General features: G+C 38.6%; 1 protein-coding gene across 1 annotated transcript in view; it reads right to left on the reverse strand.

Annotated features, from left to right (window-relative positions):
• Positions 1-14,742, reverse strand: part of CD163 (CD163 molecule) — a 116,684-nt gene that overhangs the window by 33,361 nt on the left and 68,581 nt on the right. The gene's annotated exons all lie outside the window — the stretch shown is intronic.

Consider the following 14,742-nt stretch of genomic DNA (forward strand, 5'->3'; position numbering starts at 1 on the left):
TTGAGACACAGCATTTGTCATTTCTTTTCTAATGGGATGAAGTACACCAAGAGAATTAGCCATGACTATTACTGATATTACAAATGGTGAAACAAAAATCAGCAACACATGGTTTTAGCTCTATATAACTCAGACTCAAGTAAGAGAAACACATATGATAACGACAATGAACATAAAGCTAAAGTGCAGGGTTAAAAATAATGGACAAAGTAGTCCTATCTACTGAGAGAAAGGAATGAACAGTCAGAAAACTATTTTCTGTGAGGAGAGGCTTAAATTGTGTCCTAAAAGATGAGAAAAACATTGCCAAAGGGACAAATGATAAAGGAGTTTAAGGCATAAGAAATAGCACATACAAATGAATATTTGTATATAAAAACATATAAGCTCAAAAGAACTACTAATAGTTCATCATGGCATACATATTGTCAGGTGTTAGCGACGGGCCTGAAATGGGGAATTAAAAAGCATCTCCAGCCTTCCAAAGAGACATTCACTAGAACCCAGTCAACAAAGGCACCCCAGTTTTCTTCCATTTCTTGGGCATGCCAAATCTCTCCCTGCCTCATGGTATGTCAGACCTACTGCTCCTTCTGTGTTTACTGCCTCCCTACCAGTACCTTTCTCTAAGATAACTCTTACTCATGTATACTTTCTCAGTTAAACCTCCCTTCACTAGGAGAAAGAACTCTAACCCTGAAAGACCCCAGAAAATATGCACTCATGATAGCCTGTACTTATGAGGGTTGTCAATTATATATATATTTTTTCTTTTATTATTATTATACTTTAAGTTTTAGGGTACATGTGCACAATGTGCAGGTTTGTTACATATGTATACCTGTGCCATGTTGGTGTGCTGCACCCATTAACTCGTCATTTAGAACTAGGTATATCTCCTAATGCTATCCCTCCCCCGTTCCCCCACCCCAAGACAGTCCCCAGAGTGTGATGTTCCCCTTCCTGTGTCCATGTGTTCTCATTGTTCAATTCTCACCTATAAGCGAGAACATGCAGTGTTTGGTTTTTTGTCCTTGAGATAGTTTGCTGAGAATGATGGTTTCCAGTTTCATCCATGTCCCTACAAAGGACATGAACTCCTCATTTTTTATAGTTGCATAGTATTCCATGGTGTATATGTGCCACATTTTCTTAATCCAGTCTATCATTGTTGGACATTTGGGTTGGTTCCAAGTCTTTGCTATTGTGAATAGTGCCACAATAAACATACGTGTGCATGTGTCTTTATAGCAGCATGATTTATAGTCCTCTGGGTATATACCCAGTAATGGGATGGCTGGGTCAAATGGTATTTCTAGTTCTAGATCCCTGAGGAATCGCCACACTGACTTCCACAATGGTTGAACTAGTTTACAGTCCCACCAACAGTGTAAAAGTGTTCCTATTTCTCCACATCCTCTCCAGCACCTGTTGTTTCCTGACTTTTTAATGATCGTCATTCTAACTGGTGTGAGATGGTATCTCATCGTGGTTTTGATTTGCATTTCTCTGATGGCCAGTGATGATGAGCTTTTTTTCATGTGTTTTTTGGCTGCATAAACGTCTTCTTTTGAGAAGTGTCTGTTCATATCCTTTGCCCACTTTTTGATGGGGTTGTTTGTTTTTTTTCTTGTAAATTAGTTGGAGTTCATTGTAGATTCTGGATATTAGCCCTTTGTCAGATGGGTAGATTGTAAAAATTTTCTCCCATTCTGTCGGTTGCCTGTTCACTCTGAAGATAGTTTCTTTTGCTGTGCAGAAGCTCTTTAGTTTAATTAGATCCCATTTGTCAATTTTGGCTTTTGTTGCCATTGCTTTTGGTGTTTTAGACATGAAGTCCTTGCCCAAGCCTATGTCCTGAATGGTATTGCCTAGGTTTTCTTCTAGGGTTTTTATGGTTTTAGGTCTAACATTGAAGTCTTTAATCCATCTTGAATTAATTTTTGTATGAGGTGTAAGGAAGGGATCCAGTTTCAGCTTTCTACATAAGACTAGCCAGTTTTCCCAGCACCATTTATTAAATAGGGAATCCTTTCCCCATTGCTTGTTTTTCTCAGGTTTGTCAAAGATCAGATGGTTGTAGATATGTGGAATTATTTGTGAGGGCTCTGTTCTGTTCTGTTGATTTATATCTCTGTTTTGGTACCAGTACCATGCTATTTTGGTTACTGTTGCCTTGTAGTATAGTTAGAGGTCAGGTAGCATGATGCCTCCGGCTCTGTTCTTTTGGCTTAGGATTGACTTGGCAATGCGGGCTCTTTTTTGGTTCCATATGAACTTTAAAGTAGTTTTTTCCAATTCTGTGAAGAAAGTCATTGGTAGCTTGATGGGAATGGCATTGAATCTATAAATTACCATGGGCAGTATGGCCATTTTCACAATATTGATTCTTCCTACCCATGAGCATGGAATGTTCGTCCATTTGTTTGTATCCTCTTTTATTTCCTTGAGCAGTGGTTTATAGTTCTCCTTGAAGAGGTCCTTCATGTCCCTTGTAAGTTGGATTCCTAGGTATTTTATTCTCTTTGAAGCAATTGTGAATGGGAGTTCACTCATGATTTGGCTCTCTGTTTGTCTGTTACTGGTGTATAAGAATGCTTGTGATTTTTGTACATTGATTTTGTATCCTGAGACTTTGCTGAAGTTGCTTATCAGCTTAAGGAGATTTTGGGCTGAGACACTGGGGTTTTCTAGATATACAATCATGTCATCTGCAAACAATGACAATTTGACTTCCTCTTTTCCTAATTGAATACCCTTTATTTCTTTCTCCTGCCTGATTGCCCTGGCCAGAACTTCCAACACTATGTTGAATATGAGTGGTGAGAGAGGGCATCCCTGTCTTGTGCCAGTTTTCAAAGGGAATGCTTCCAGTTTTTGCCCATTCAGTATGATATTGGCTGTGGGTTTGTCATAGATAGCTCTTATTATTTTGAGATCCCATCAATACCTAATTCATTGAGAGTTTTTAGCATGAAGCGTTGTTGAATTTTGTCAAAGGCCTTTTCTGCATCTATTGAGATAATCATGTGGTTTTTGTCTTTGGTTCTGTTTATATGCTGGATTACATTTATTGATTTGCATATGTTGAACCAGACTTGCATCACAGGGATGAAGCCCACTTGAACATGGTGGATAAGCTTTTTGATGTGCTGCTGGATTCGGTTTGCCAGTATTTTATTGAGGATTTTTGCATCAATGTTCATCAAGGATATTGGTCTAAAATTCTCTTTTTTGGTTGTGTCTCTGCCAGGCTGTGGTATCAGGATGATGCTGGCCTCATAAAATGAGTTAGGGAGGATTCCCTCTTTTTCTATTGATTGGAATAGTTTCAGAAGGAATGGTACCAGCTCCTGCTTGTACCTCTGGTAGAATTCGGCTGTGAATCCATCTGGTCCTGGACTTTTTTTGGTTGGTAAGCTATTGATTATTGCCACAATTTCAGATCCTGTTATTGGTCTTTTCAGAGATTCAACTTCTTCCTGGTTTAGTCTTGGGAGAGTGTATGTGTCGAGGAATTTATCCATTTCTTCTAGATTTTCTAGTTTATTTGCGTAGAGGTGTTTATAGTATTCTCTGACGGTAGTTTGTATTTCAGTGAGATTGGTGGTGATATCCCCTTTATCAGTTTTTATTGCGTCTATTTGATTCTTCTCTCTTTTCTTCTTTAATAGTCTTCCTAGCGGTCTATCGACTTTGTTGATCTTTTCAAAAAACCAGCTCCTGGATTCATTAATTTTTTGAAGGGTTTTTTGTGTCTCTATTTCCTTCAGTTCTGGTCGATTTTAGTTATTTCTTGCCTTCTGCTAGCTTTTGAATGTCTTTGCTCTTGCTTTTCTAGTTCTTTTAATTGTGATGTTAGGGTGTCAATTTTGGATCTTTCCTGCTTTCTCTTGTGGGCATTTAGTGCTATAAATTTCCCTCTACACACTGCTTTGAATGTGTCCCAGAGATTCTGGTATGTCGTGTCTTTGTTCTCGTTGGTTTCAAAGAACATCTTTATTTCTGCCTTCATTTTGTTATGTACCCAGTAGTCATTCAGGAGCAGGTTGTTCAGTTTCCATGTAGTTGAGCAGTTTTGAGTGATTTTCTTTATTCTGAGTTCTAGTTTGATTGCACTGTGGTCTGAGAGACAGTTTGTTATAATTTCTGTTCTTTTACATTTGCTGAGGAGTGCTTTACTTCCAAGTATGTGGTCAATTTTGGAATAGGTGTGGTGTGGTGCTGAAAAAAATGTATATTCTGTTGATTTGGGGTGGAGAGTTCTGTAGATGTCTATTAGGTCCGCTTGGTGCAGAGCTGAGTTCAATTCCTGGGTATCCTTGTTAACTTTCTGTCTCATTGATCTGTCTAATATTGACAGTGGGGTGTTAAAGTCTCCCATTATTATTGTGTGGGAGTCTAAGTCTCTTTGTAGGTCACTCAGGGCTTGCTTTTGAATCTGGGTGCTCCTGTATTGGGTGCATATATATTTAGGATAGTTAGCTCTTCTTGTTGAATTGATCCCTTTACCATTATGTAATGGCCTTCTTTGTCTCTTTTGATCTTTGTTGGTTTAAAGTCTGTTTTATCAGAGTGTAGGATTGCAACCCCTGCCTTTTTTTGTTTTCCATTTGCTTGGTAGATCTTCCTCCACCCTTTTATTTTGAGCCTATGTGTGTCTCTGCATGTGAGATGGGTTTTCTGAATACAGCACACTGATGGGTCTTGACTCTTTACCCCATTTGCCAGTCTGTGTCTTTTAATTGGAGCATTTAGTCCATTTACATTTAAAGTTAATATTGGTATGTGTGTATTTGGTCCTGTCATTTTGACGTTAGCTGGTTATTTTGCTCATTAGTTGATGCGGTTTCTTCCTAGCCTTGATGGTCTTTACATTTTGGCATGTTTTTGCAGTGGCTGGTACCAGTTGTTCCTTTCTATGTTTAGTGCTTCCTTCAGGAGCTCTTTTAGGGCAAGGCTAGTGGTGACAAAATCTCTCAGCATTTGCTTGTCTGTAAAGTATTTTATTTCTCCTTCACTTATGAAGCTTAGTTTGGCTGGATATGAAATTCTGGGTTGAAAATTCTTGTCTTTAAGAATGTTGAATATTGGCCCCCTCTCTCTTCTGGCTTGTGGAGTTTCTGCCGAGAGATCGGCTGTTAGTCTGATGGGCTTCCCTTTGTGGATTACCCGACCTTTCTCTCTGGCTGCCTTTAACATTTTTTCCTTCATTTCAACTTTGGTGAATCTGACAATTATGTGTCTTGGAGTTGCTCTTCTCGAGGAGTATCTTTGTGGTGTTCTCTGTATTTCCTGAATCTGAATGTTGGCCTGCCTTGCTAGATTGGGGAAGTTCTCCTGGATAATATCCTGCAGAGTGTTTTCCAACTTGGTTCCATTCTCCTCGTCACTTTCAGGTACACCAATCAGACGTAGATTTGGTCTTTTCCCATAGTCCCATATTTCTTGGAGGCTTTGTTCGTTTCTTTTTATTCTTTTTTCTCTAAACTTCCCTTCTCGCTTCATTTCATTCATTTCATCTTCCATCACTGATACCCTTTCTTCTAGTTGATCGCATCGGCTCCTGAGGCTTCTGCATTCTTCACGTAGTTCTCGAGCCTTAGCTTTCAGCTCCATAAGCTCCTTTAAGGACTTCTCTCCATTGGTTATTCTAGTTATCCATTAGTCTAATTTTTGTTTCACAGTTTTTAATTTCTTTGCCATTGGTTTGAATTTCCTCCTGTAGCTCAGAGTAGTTCGATCGTCTGAAGAGTTCTTCTCTCAGCTCGTCAAAGTCATTCTCCATCTAGCTTTGTTCCGTTGCTGGTGAGGAGCTGTGTTCCTTTTGAGGAGGAGAGGCCCTCTGATTTTTAGAGTTTCCAGTTTTTCTGCTCTGTTTTTTCCCCATCTTTGTGGTTTTATCTACTTTTGGTCTTTGATGATGGTGACATACAGAAGGGTTTTTGGTGTGGATATCCTTTCTGTTTGTTAGTTTTCCTTCTAACAGACAGGACCCTCAGCTGCAGGTCTGTTGGAGTTTGCTAGAGGTCCACTCCAGATGCTGTTTGCCTGGGTATCAGCAGCGGTGGGTGCAGAACAGCGGTGGCTGTAGAACAGCGGTGGCTGTAGAACAGCAGATCTTGGTGAACTGCAAATGCTGCTGCCTGATCTTTCCTCTGGAAGTTTTGTCTCAGAGGAGTACCTGGCCGTGTGAGGTGTCGGTCTGCCCCTACTGGGAGGTGCCTCCCAGTTAGGCTGCTTGGGGGTCAAGGACCCACTTGAGGAGGCAGTCTGCATGTTCTCAGATCTCCAACTGCGTGCTGGAAGAACCACTACTCTCTTCAAAGCTGTCAGACAGGGACATTTAAGTCTGCAGAGGTTACTGCTGTCTTTTTGTTTCTCTGTGCCCTGCCCCCAGAGGTGGAGCCTACAGAGGCAGGCAGGCCTCCTTGAGCTGTGGTGGGCTCCACCCAGTTCGAGCTTCCCGGCTGCTTTGTTTACCTAATCAAGCCTGGGCAATGGCAGGCGCCCCTCCCCCAGCCTTGCTGCCACCTTGCAGTTCGATCTCAGACTGCTGTGCTAGCAATCAGCAAGACTCCGTGGGCATAGGATCTTCTGAGCCAGGTGCAGGATATAATCTCCTGGTGTGCCGTTTTTTAAGCCCATTGGAAAAGCACAGTATTAGGGTGGGAGTGACCCGATTTTCCAGGTGCCGTCTGTCACCCCTTTCTTTGACTAGGAAAGGGAACTCCCTGACCCCTTGCGCTTCTCTAGTGAGACAATGCCTCACCCTGCTTTGGCTCGCACACGGTGCACTGCACCCACTGTCCTGCACTCACTGTCTGGCACTCCCTAGTGAGATGTACCTGGTACCTCAGATGGAAATGCAGAAATCACCCATCTTCTGCGTCACTCACGCTGGGAGCTGTAGACCAGAGCTGTTCCTATTTGGCCATCTTGGCTCCACCCCTCCCAATTATATTTTTATATTTATTGTTTATCTTACTTGCTAGTCTTAAGATACCAGGATAGGAACTGCGTTTTTTTCAAAAAGACATCTACCAGTCCCTGCCAGATGCTAGGCTCAATATTACCTATTTTGTTGTTGTTGTTGACAGTGTTGTTATTATTGCTGAGGTAAACAAGGACTACATGAAAAGGAGTTTTATATACCATGTTAAAGAATTATAATTTTACGCTGTAGGCAAGTAATGACATTAAATAGTTTGAAACATGAGTATTAAATTTCTTTGTCTTTTACATATCTCATCTTGGTAGCAACTTTGAGGATGATTGGTGGCCAGGGTAAAAATGGAAATAAAAGCAAGATTAAATGCAGTGAAAGTGAATATTATAGCAAAAATCTAATAGAATAAGAGCCCAATTGAAAAGATATAGTAGAAAAATGGAAGAAATAGATTGGTGCAAAATTAAAAAGCTAGGTGAACAAGACATTTTTGCTTTTATTCAAAATGAAGAAACAGGAAGTGTGTTTACTGTCCCACCTGAAACAACTAAAAACAAAACCAAACATGTGTAACAATGATTTTCAAGACACTGAAAATGAGGCAACAAGAAGAGTTGTTGCCTGGATCTCAAAGATAGTGATCCATGAGAGATGAGAAGCTAAGCTGAGTTTACTGCCTTGAGATAGTTTCCAGGCTACCATGGAATAGGAAACCCAGAGAATGATCAGAGGAGTCCCAGAGTTGGGGAGAAGCAGCTGAGAATCTGGGAGACTAAGGTGGCTAGAATTCACAGCAAAGAGTCTCACGGAGGAGAAACTTGCAAGAAGAAAGAGACAGAGAGAGAGAAAGAGAGAGAGAGAGTAGGGAGGAGGCAAGGAGAGAGAGCTGAATATCTGTAGAGTCCCCTTTGAGTATTCAGCTGAGTAGTGTTAAGTGCATGCATGTGAGCAAATTACCTGAGCCTGGGGAAAGAATAATGAAAGGATTAGAGTTACACACAGGGCCAGGAAAAGTGACTGTTCACATGGAAAACTCACAATTCATGGGGTATTGGGTAAAGTTCACAGATGAGTATTACCACAGTGGTGGGAAATGATTAGCCTTAGCTACTTGCTGATTAGATCCCACCTAACAAATTTTAAAGGCAAGACCCAAAGAATCAAATTGTTTCCAAGAATATAACAGCACTGTAGACTAAACGTTAGAATATCTAAAGCAATAAAAATAATTTAAAACTCAGCAAAGTTTAGTTTACAATGTCTGGAATTAAACAAAATATTACTTAGTGCTATTGTCTAAATGTTTGTGTCTTCTCAAAATTCATATGTTGAAATCCTAACCTCCAAGGTATTAGTAGGTAGGGCCTTTGGGAGATAATTAGGTCATGAGGGCTCTGCCTTCATGAATGGGGTTATTGCCCTCATGAAAGAGATCCCTGAGAGATGATTCATCCCTTTTGCCGTGTGAAGTACAGGTAAAAAATGGTAATCTATAATCCTGGAAGTGGACTCTCACCAGACACTGAATCTGACAGCATCTTGATCTTGGACTTCCAGCCTCCAAAACAAAGAAATAAATTGCTGTTTATAAAACTCGGAGTCTATGTTGTATAGTTTCTTTTCTGGGGGGTTGGGGGGAGTGCTGATTATAATCTCAAAACATGCAATTACAAATGCCATAATCCTAAATGTTAAAATCCCAAAGTTCAAAATCCCTAAAGATCAACATCTCTGAAATCTAAAATTTCCTAACATCAAAAATTGCAAAGATTACAATTCAGAATGTTGAAATTCTGAAAGTTGAATTCTGGGGAACAGATCAGTATATTTTTGGTTGCATACAGGATAGTTGCATTCTGCTGATTACAACATGTTAGGTGGAACTATTCCCTTGGTATTGTCTTTATTTGGAAATTAAATATAGTTTAAGGAGATGCAATTAAGTATGGGTGCCAAGTTGACAAGGAGTGGATTTATAGACATAATTTTAGGTGTCAACTTGATTGGATTAAGGACTATCTAGACACTTGATAAAGCATTATTTTTCATGTGTCTGTAAGAGTGCTTCCAGACACATCCAAAATAATGCATAAGATTAGTGTGTGAGTCTGAGTGGACTAGGTGGGGAAGATCTTCCCTCAGCGCTGGCCTACATCAGGGATCCAGAGAGAACAAATACAGAAGGAAAATTGGTGTCTCTCTGAGAGCTGGGACAGACTTTTCTTGTGCTACTTTGGGCAGCAGAACTGCAGGTTCACTGGCCTTTCGACTTCAGCACTTACATCTGGAGTGGCTCCGGAATGCTAAGACTTTTGGCCTCAGACTGAGAGTTACACCACGGGCTTCCCTGGTGCTGAGGCCTTTGGACTTGGGCTGAGTCATGCTACAGTCATCCCATGGTCTTCAGCTTACAGAAAGCCTATCACGGGACTTCTCAGCCACCAAAATTATGCAAGCCTATTCCCCTAATAAATTGTCTCTCAATGTCTATATATATATCTTACTGAATCCGCCTCTCTGAAGGACCCTAACTAATACAGATTTGGTATTGGGGAAGCCAAATTGATTCCTTCTTATGGTATTTTATGACACAGTGAAAGAGACTGTGAAATTTTACTCTTGTAAAATGTTGTGATTAAGTGTGCAAGTCTAGTTAATGGCAAAAGATAAAGTCTAAAAGCTAATTGTTATTGGTGCTGTAAAAGTAGAAAATAGGTTAATTTCAATAGCAGTGTTGGACAGTATATTCTTACAAATCTTATACCGCATGATTCTATTTATATAGAATTCTGGAAAGTGAAAATTAATCGACTGTGATGAGATGCAGTGGTTGCTTAGAGATGGATGGGAAGGAGTGCAAGGAAAGAATCACAATGAGGGGTAATCATGATGAAGTTTTTTGGAGTAATTGATATGTTCATTGTCTTGATTGTGTTGATAATTTCACAGGTATACACATACGTCAAAACTAAACTAATTGAACACTTTAAATATGTGCAGCTTATTGTATATTAACTATGCTTCAATAAAGATGTTTTTAAAAATCTTTGTGAGCTATTATTGGTGGAGGACAAAAGAAAGAGAGAAGTCCACCAGCAGCTCAATCTTTAAGGTTTACAACAATTGTGGTACAGGTCAAACCCTCCAAAAAGGGCCAGGCTTGGGGGAAGCTGAAGATACAAAAATGTTGAGTGGACCAGGAGGTTAGCAGATGATTTACTCAGAAATCTGTGACATTTTTATGTGGGCATATCCATGGGGAATGAGAAAAAGAAGAGGAATAAATAAAGGGAATGGTATCAGATTTTGAAACTTGTTCTGAATTTTGGAATAGATTTGAAGCTTGTTAGTAATCTCATTGTGTCCCTTTTTGGAATAAAGTCACTAATTTTGTCAAAGTCAGATAGGTTTTTAATAGTGAAATAAGTTTCTGTATTGCTGCGTTGAAAATCTCTACATATAAATTGCAGGTGTATGGTATTATTATGTAAATTCTGGAACAAGCCCATGCCTTTTTCTTACTCAGTTTTCTACCACCCAACAAGACAGAATGTGTGCTCTCTTCTTAATTTGTCCAATATATAGCCTCTTTAGAATGCTGAGAAACCTCAAGTTCAACTTTTTTTTTCTTAGGTTCAACCAAGCACTGAATAACATTATTATTATTTTCTTTTTTTCTTACATATAGTAAACTCTAGAGACTTTACCAAAAAAAAAAAAAGAAAAAGAAAAAAGCTGTTAGAACTAATAAATGAACTCGGTAAATTTGCAAGATACAAAAAACATTTTTTAAGGCTGCATTTCTTTATTTTATTTTTATTATTATTATTTGAGACAGAGTCTCTCTCTGTCGCCCAGGGTGGAGTGCAGTGGCATGATCTTGGCTCACTGCAACCTCTGCCTCCCAGTTCAAGTGATTCTCTTGCCTCAGCCTCTGAGTAGCTGGGATTACAGGCGTGTGCCACCACACCCAGCTAACTTTTGTATTTTTAGTAGAGAGGAGGTTTCACCATGTTGCCAGGCGGGTCTCAAACTCCTGACCTCAAGTGATCTGCTTGCCTCGGCCTCCTAAAGTTCGGGGATTACAGGCGTGAGCCACCGCACCAGCCCTGACTCCTCTCTTTTTTTTTTTTATTTTTATTTATTATTATTATACTTTAGGTATATCTCCCAATGCTATCCCTCCCCCCTCGCCCCACCCCACAACAGTCCCCAGAGTGTGATGTTCCCCTTCCTGTGTCCATGTGTTCTCATTGTTCACTTCCCACCTATTAGTGAGAATATGCGGTGTTTGGTTTTTTGTTCTTGCGATAGTTTACTGAGAATGATGATTTCCAATTTCATCCATGTCCCTACAAACGACATGAACTCATTATTTTTTATGGCTGCATAGTATTCCATGGTGTATATGTGCCACATTTTCTTAATCCAGTCTATCATTGTTGGACATTTGGGTTGGTTCCAAGTCTTTGCTATTTAATTAACTCAATTTTGTTCTTATCTCAGATTATTTCCCCTTTATTATTCTAGTATGTTGAATACAAATTTAAGCTATGCATTTGGAAACTCAGTCATTTACAAGGAACATACAAAACGCACACATTGGCATAATATGGCATATGCATATTGCATATAATTCATTCATTGTGGGCTGCTTATTGACTAATAGCTTTGATTTCATCGTATTCCGATTTTTTTTGCCTGCTTCTAGTAATTGGATTTCTGTTTTGTTTGTGCCTTGTGACAAAGTTTGTATCAAGTTCCATTCCAGGAGTTTGTTTCATATGATCTACTTATGCTTTACTTGCTGCCTTGACTATCTCTACAGATCAATGAGTGATTTATGACTGGGAGTCTTGCTTTCCCAAAAATATTTATGGAAATAGAACATAGAGTAATAAGGAAGACCCTGAAGGGTGGCAAGCAGAGTAGTGATATAATCAAATTTCTGTTTTCAACAATGACTCTGGCTACGGTATAAAAGAGAGCTCACAAAAGGGCAAAAGTAGATGTAATAATGCCTTATAGAAAGGTCATATAGTGTTTAGTGACAATGACGTTTGGTAGAAATGATGGGATGTAGAGGTGGGCTCACCAGTGTTTAATTATTACTGGAATAAATGACTGCCTAACTAGCCAAATAAAGTATATACATGTACAAATAATAATATTCCATTTCCCAAGGATTATCATTGATTCAATTATGTCCACTTGAAATCCAAAAGTAGAAGAAACAAAAAATAAATGGATATGTGTGTCAACCTAAATAACAAACAGAGGCTTTCTAGAAGAAAATGATATTTATTCAGGAATAGGGCATTGCAATGAGAATACACGTGCCATTGTAAACTTGTGCATGTTCAGGGAAGAAAGACAAAGGTTTTTAAAGAAAAAATGAGGAGGATTACCTGATTATTTTGATGTAATTATTCTTGGCTACAAAGATCAATAACAAGGGTGATACCAATTCAAGGTTAGACAGGAAATGGCTGGACAGATGTCCTTGCAGAAGTATTTTTTTGTGTGTACGGATGTGATGGCCTTGTGTTTTTTGCAGTTTTTTGTGATAATTTTTGTTATCAGGCATTTATGCATGAGAACCCTCTCTTCACAGCCTTCCCAGCTCTATTTGTCAGGGTTTGTTCTGTTTTGGTTTGGTTTTTGCTTTTTTTTTTTTTTTTGAAGAAACAAACAGAACACTAGTGACTCCATTTGGATTCTGAGAACTTTCTCATTTTCCCCTTTTGATTAAGATCTTTCTCCAAAAGCATAATTGATCAATCATCTCGTAGTTAGGTTTTGATGTCCCTCAGTGCTGGGATGAACCTGTTCTAGGTTGCTGGTCTAATCTCACACTGGAGGGAGTAAATGGAGGCTGTCAGTTTCAAAATCCTTTTAGTAACATTAGAGCAAGAAGGGAGTTTTGAAGGAAGCGACTCTTAGGCTGTCTACCTGGATGGTGTCCATTATAAAGTTTAATTTTGTCTATTCCATAGTTTTTTGTTATCATCTCAAAGTGTTAGGCCAGTATTATTTTGCTAGGAATTGTACTTCTGAAAAAAAATTAACAAGTAAGAGATAAGAAGTTTTAAAAGGGAAAATACAAAGTAAAATTCATACTAATATGACAATCCAAGTTTGCATGATGGTTTTGAGCCATGAACCCAGGCTAAGAACAACGAATTGTATAAATCAAGTAACCATTATCTTCGCAAGTAAAAAAGTGGGCATTAAGAGGGGTAAGAGTCTCATTATGACATAGAGTCATATTGTGAAATCTTCAGAAAAGCTATCTACAGCATGGAAACATCAACTTCTCATCCTAGTTTGTAGGTGGAATTATGGAATTGGGTGGTTTGGTAACTTTCTTGTGACCAAAGCATCAAGCATGAGACTTATTCCTTAAAATTCATCTAGTTTCAGCTTATAGGAGTTCAGCAAGAGAGCAGTTCTTGTTTTTAGCAATTCCATGGAAGAAAACTGGATTGGGCCAGAAGTGGCAGCTCTTACCTGTGATCCCAGCATCTTGGCAGGCAGAGGCGGGTGGATCACTTGATGTCAGGAGTTCAAGACCAGTCTGACCAACATGAAACCCTGTCTCTACTAAAAACACAAAATTAGCTGGGTGGTGGCACATGCCTGTAATCCCAGCTACTTTGGAGGCTGAGGCAGGAGAATGGCTTGAACCTGGGAGGCAGAGGTTGCAGTGAGCTGATATGGCACCATTGCACTCCAACCTAGGCAACAAGAGCAAAACTCTGTCTCAAAAAAAAAAAGAGAAAGAATTAAGAAAGAAAGAGAAAGAAATAAAGAAAGAGAGAGAGAAAGAAAGAAAGAAAAAGGAAGAAAGAAAGAAAGAAAGAAAGAAAAAGAAAGAAAGAAAGAAAGAGAAAGAAAGAAAGGAAAAAAGAAGGCTGGATTGGAGGAATCTAAAAGAATTCAGGATCTAGTCTAGTCTATAGTTAAACAACAAGAATTCAGAAACAATGCACAGAGCTGCAATATAATAATAAGTATATTATAGCTTTTCTTTAGAAACATAACTTTCCCTAATACCATATAGGAATCTCAGATTTAAATAACTCTTTAGGCTAGGAATGTAAACCAAGGCTGACTTTACATTTTGCCTACGATTTTAAGGTTCCTGGCCCTTCCAGGAAGTGACCATTTTTATTCACTCACTGTAAGGCTGAGAATCATTGAAGTCAGGCATTCTATGCACATTTTCAAATATGATATTTTAGTCAAATCCTTGGTAATATAATCAATGTTTCCAATTGTATCCTGCTATAAAGAGAAAGCAGATTATTATTGGACTTATTCAACTAACCGAATTGTCATAAAAATAAAAACACTTATGAAGTTTCCAAATTTTAGAGAGATCAGGTAGGGAGAAAAAGCAAATGCTTTCATCTTTGTTCACAAAAGTATACTTTATCAAATTGCTTTGTTTATATTGTAAACTATACATAGCTTAAAAGAGAAAATTTCCTTAAATATGGAAAACAAAATATTTAAGCAAATAATCAATGCTTTATTTTTTAATTTTATGTAAGATCTTTTTAAATTTTTTAAAATTTTTGTGGGTGCAGAGTAGGCATATATGTTTGTGAGGCACATGGCATGTTTTGATACAGGCATGCAATATGTAATAATCACATCATGGAGAATGGAGTATTCATCTCCTCAAACATTTATATTTTGTATTACAAGCAATCCAATTACACACTTTTAGTTATTTTAAAATGTACAATTAAGTTATTATTAACTATCAGCACCCTCTTGTGCTATCA

The sequence above is a fragment of the Pongo abelii genome, chromosome 10 (genome assembly GCF_028885655.2).
Source record: "Pongo abelii isolate AG06213 chromosome 10, NHGRI_mPonAbe1-v2.0_pri, whole genome shotgun sequence".
Classification (NCBI taxonomy): Eukaryota; Metazoa; Chordata; class Mammalia; order Primates; family Hominidae; genus Pongo; species Pongo abelii.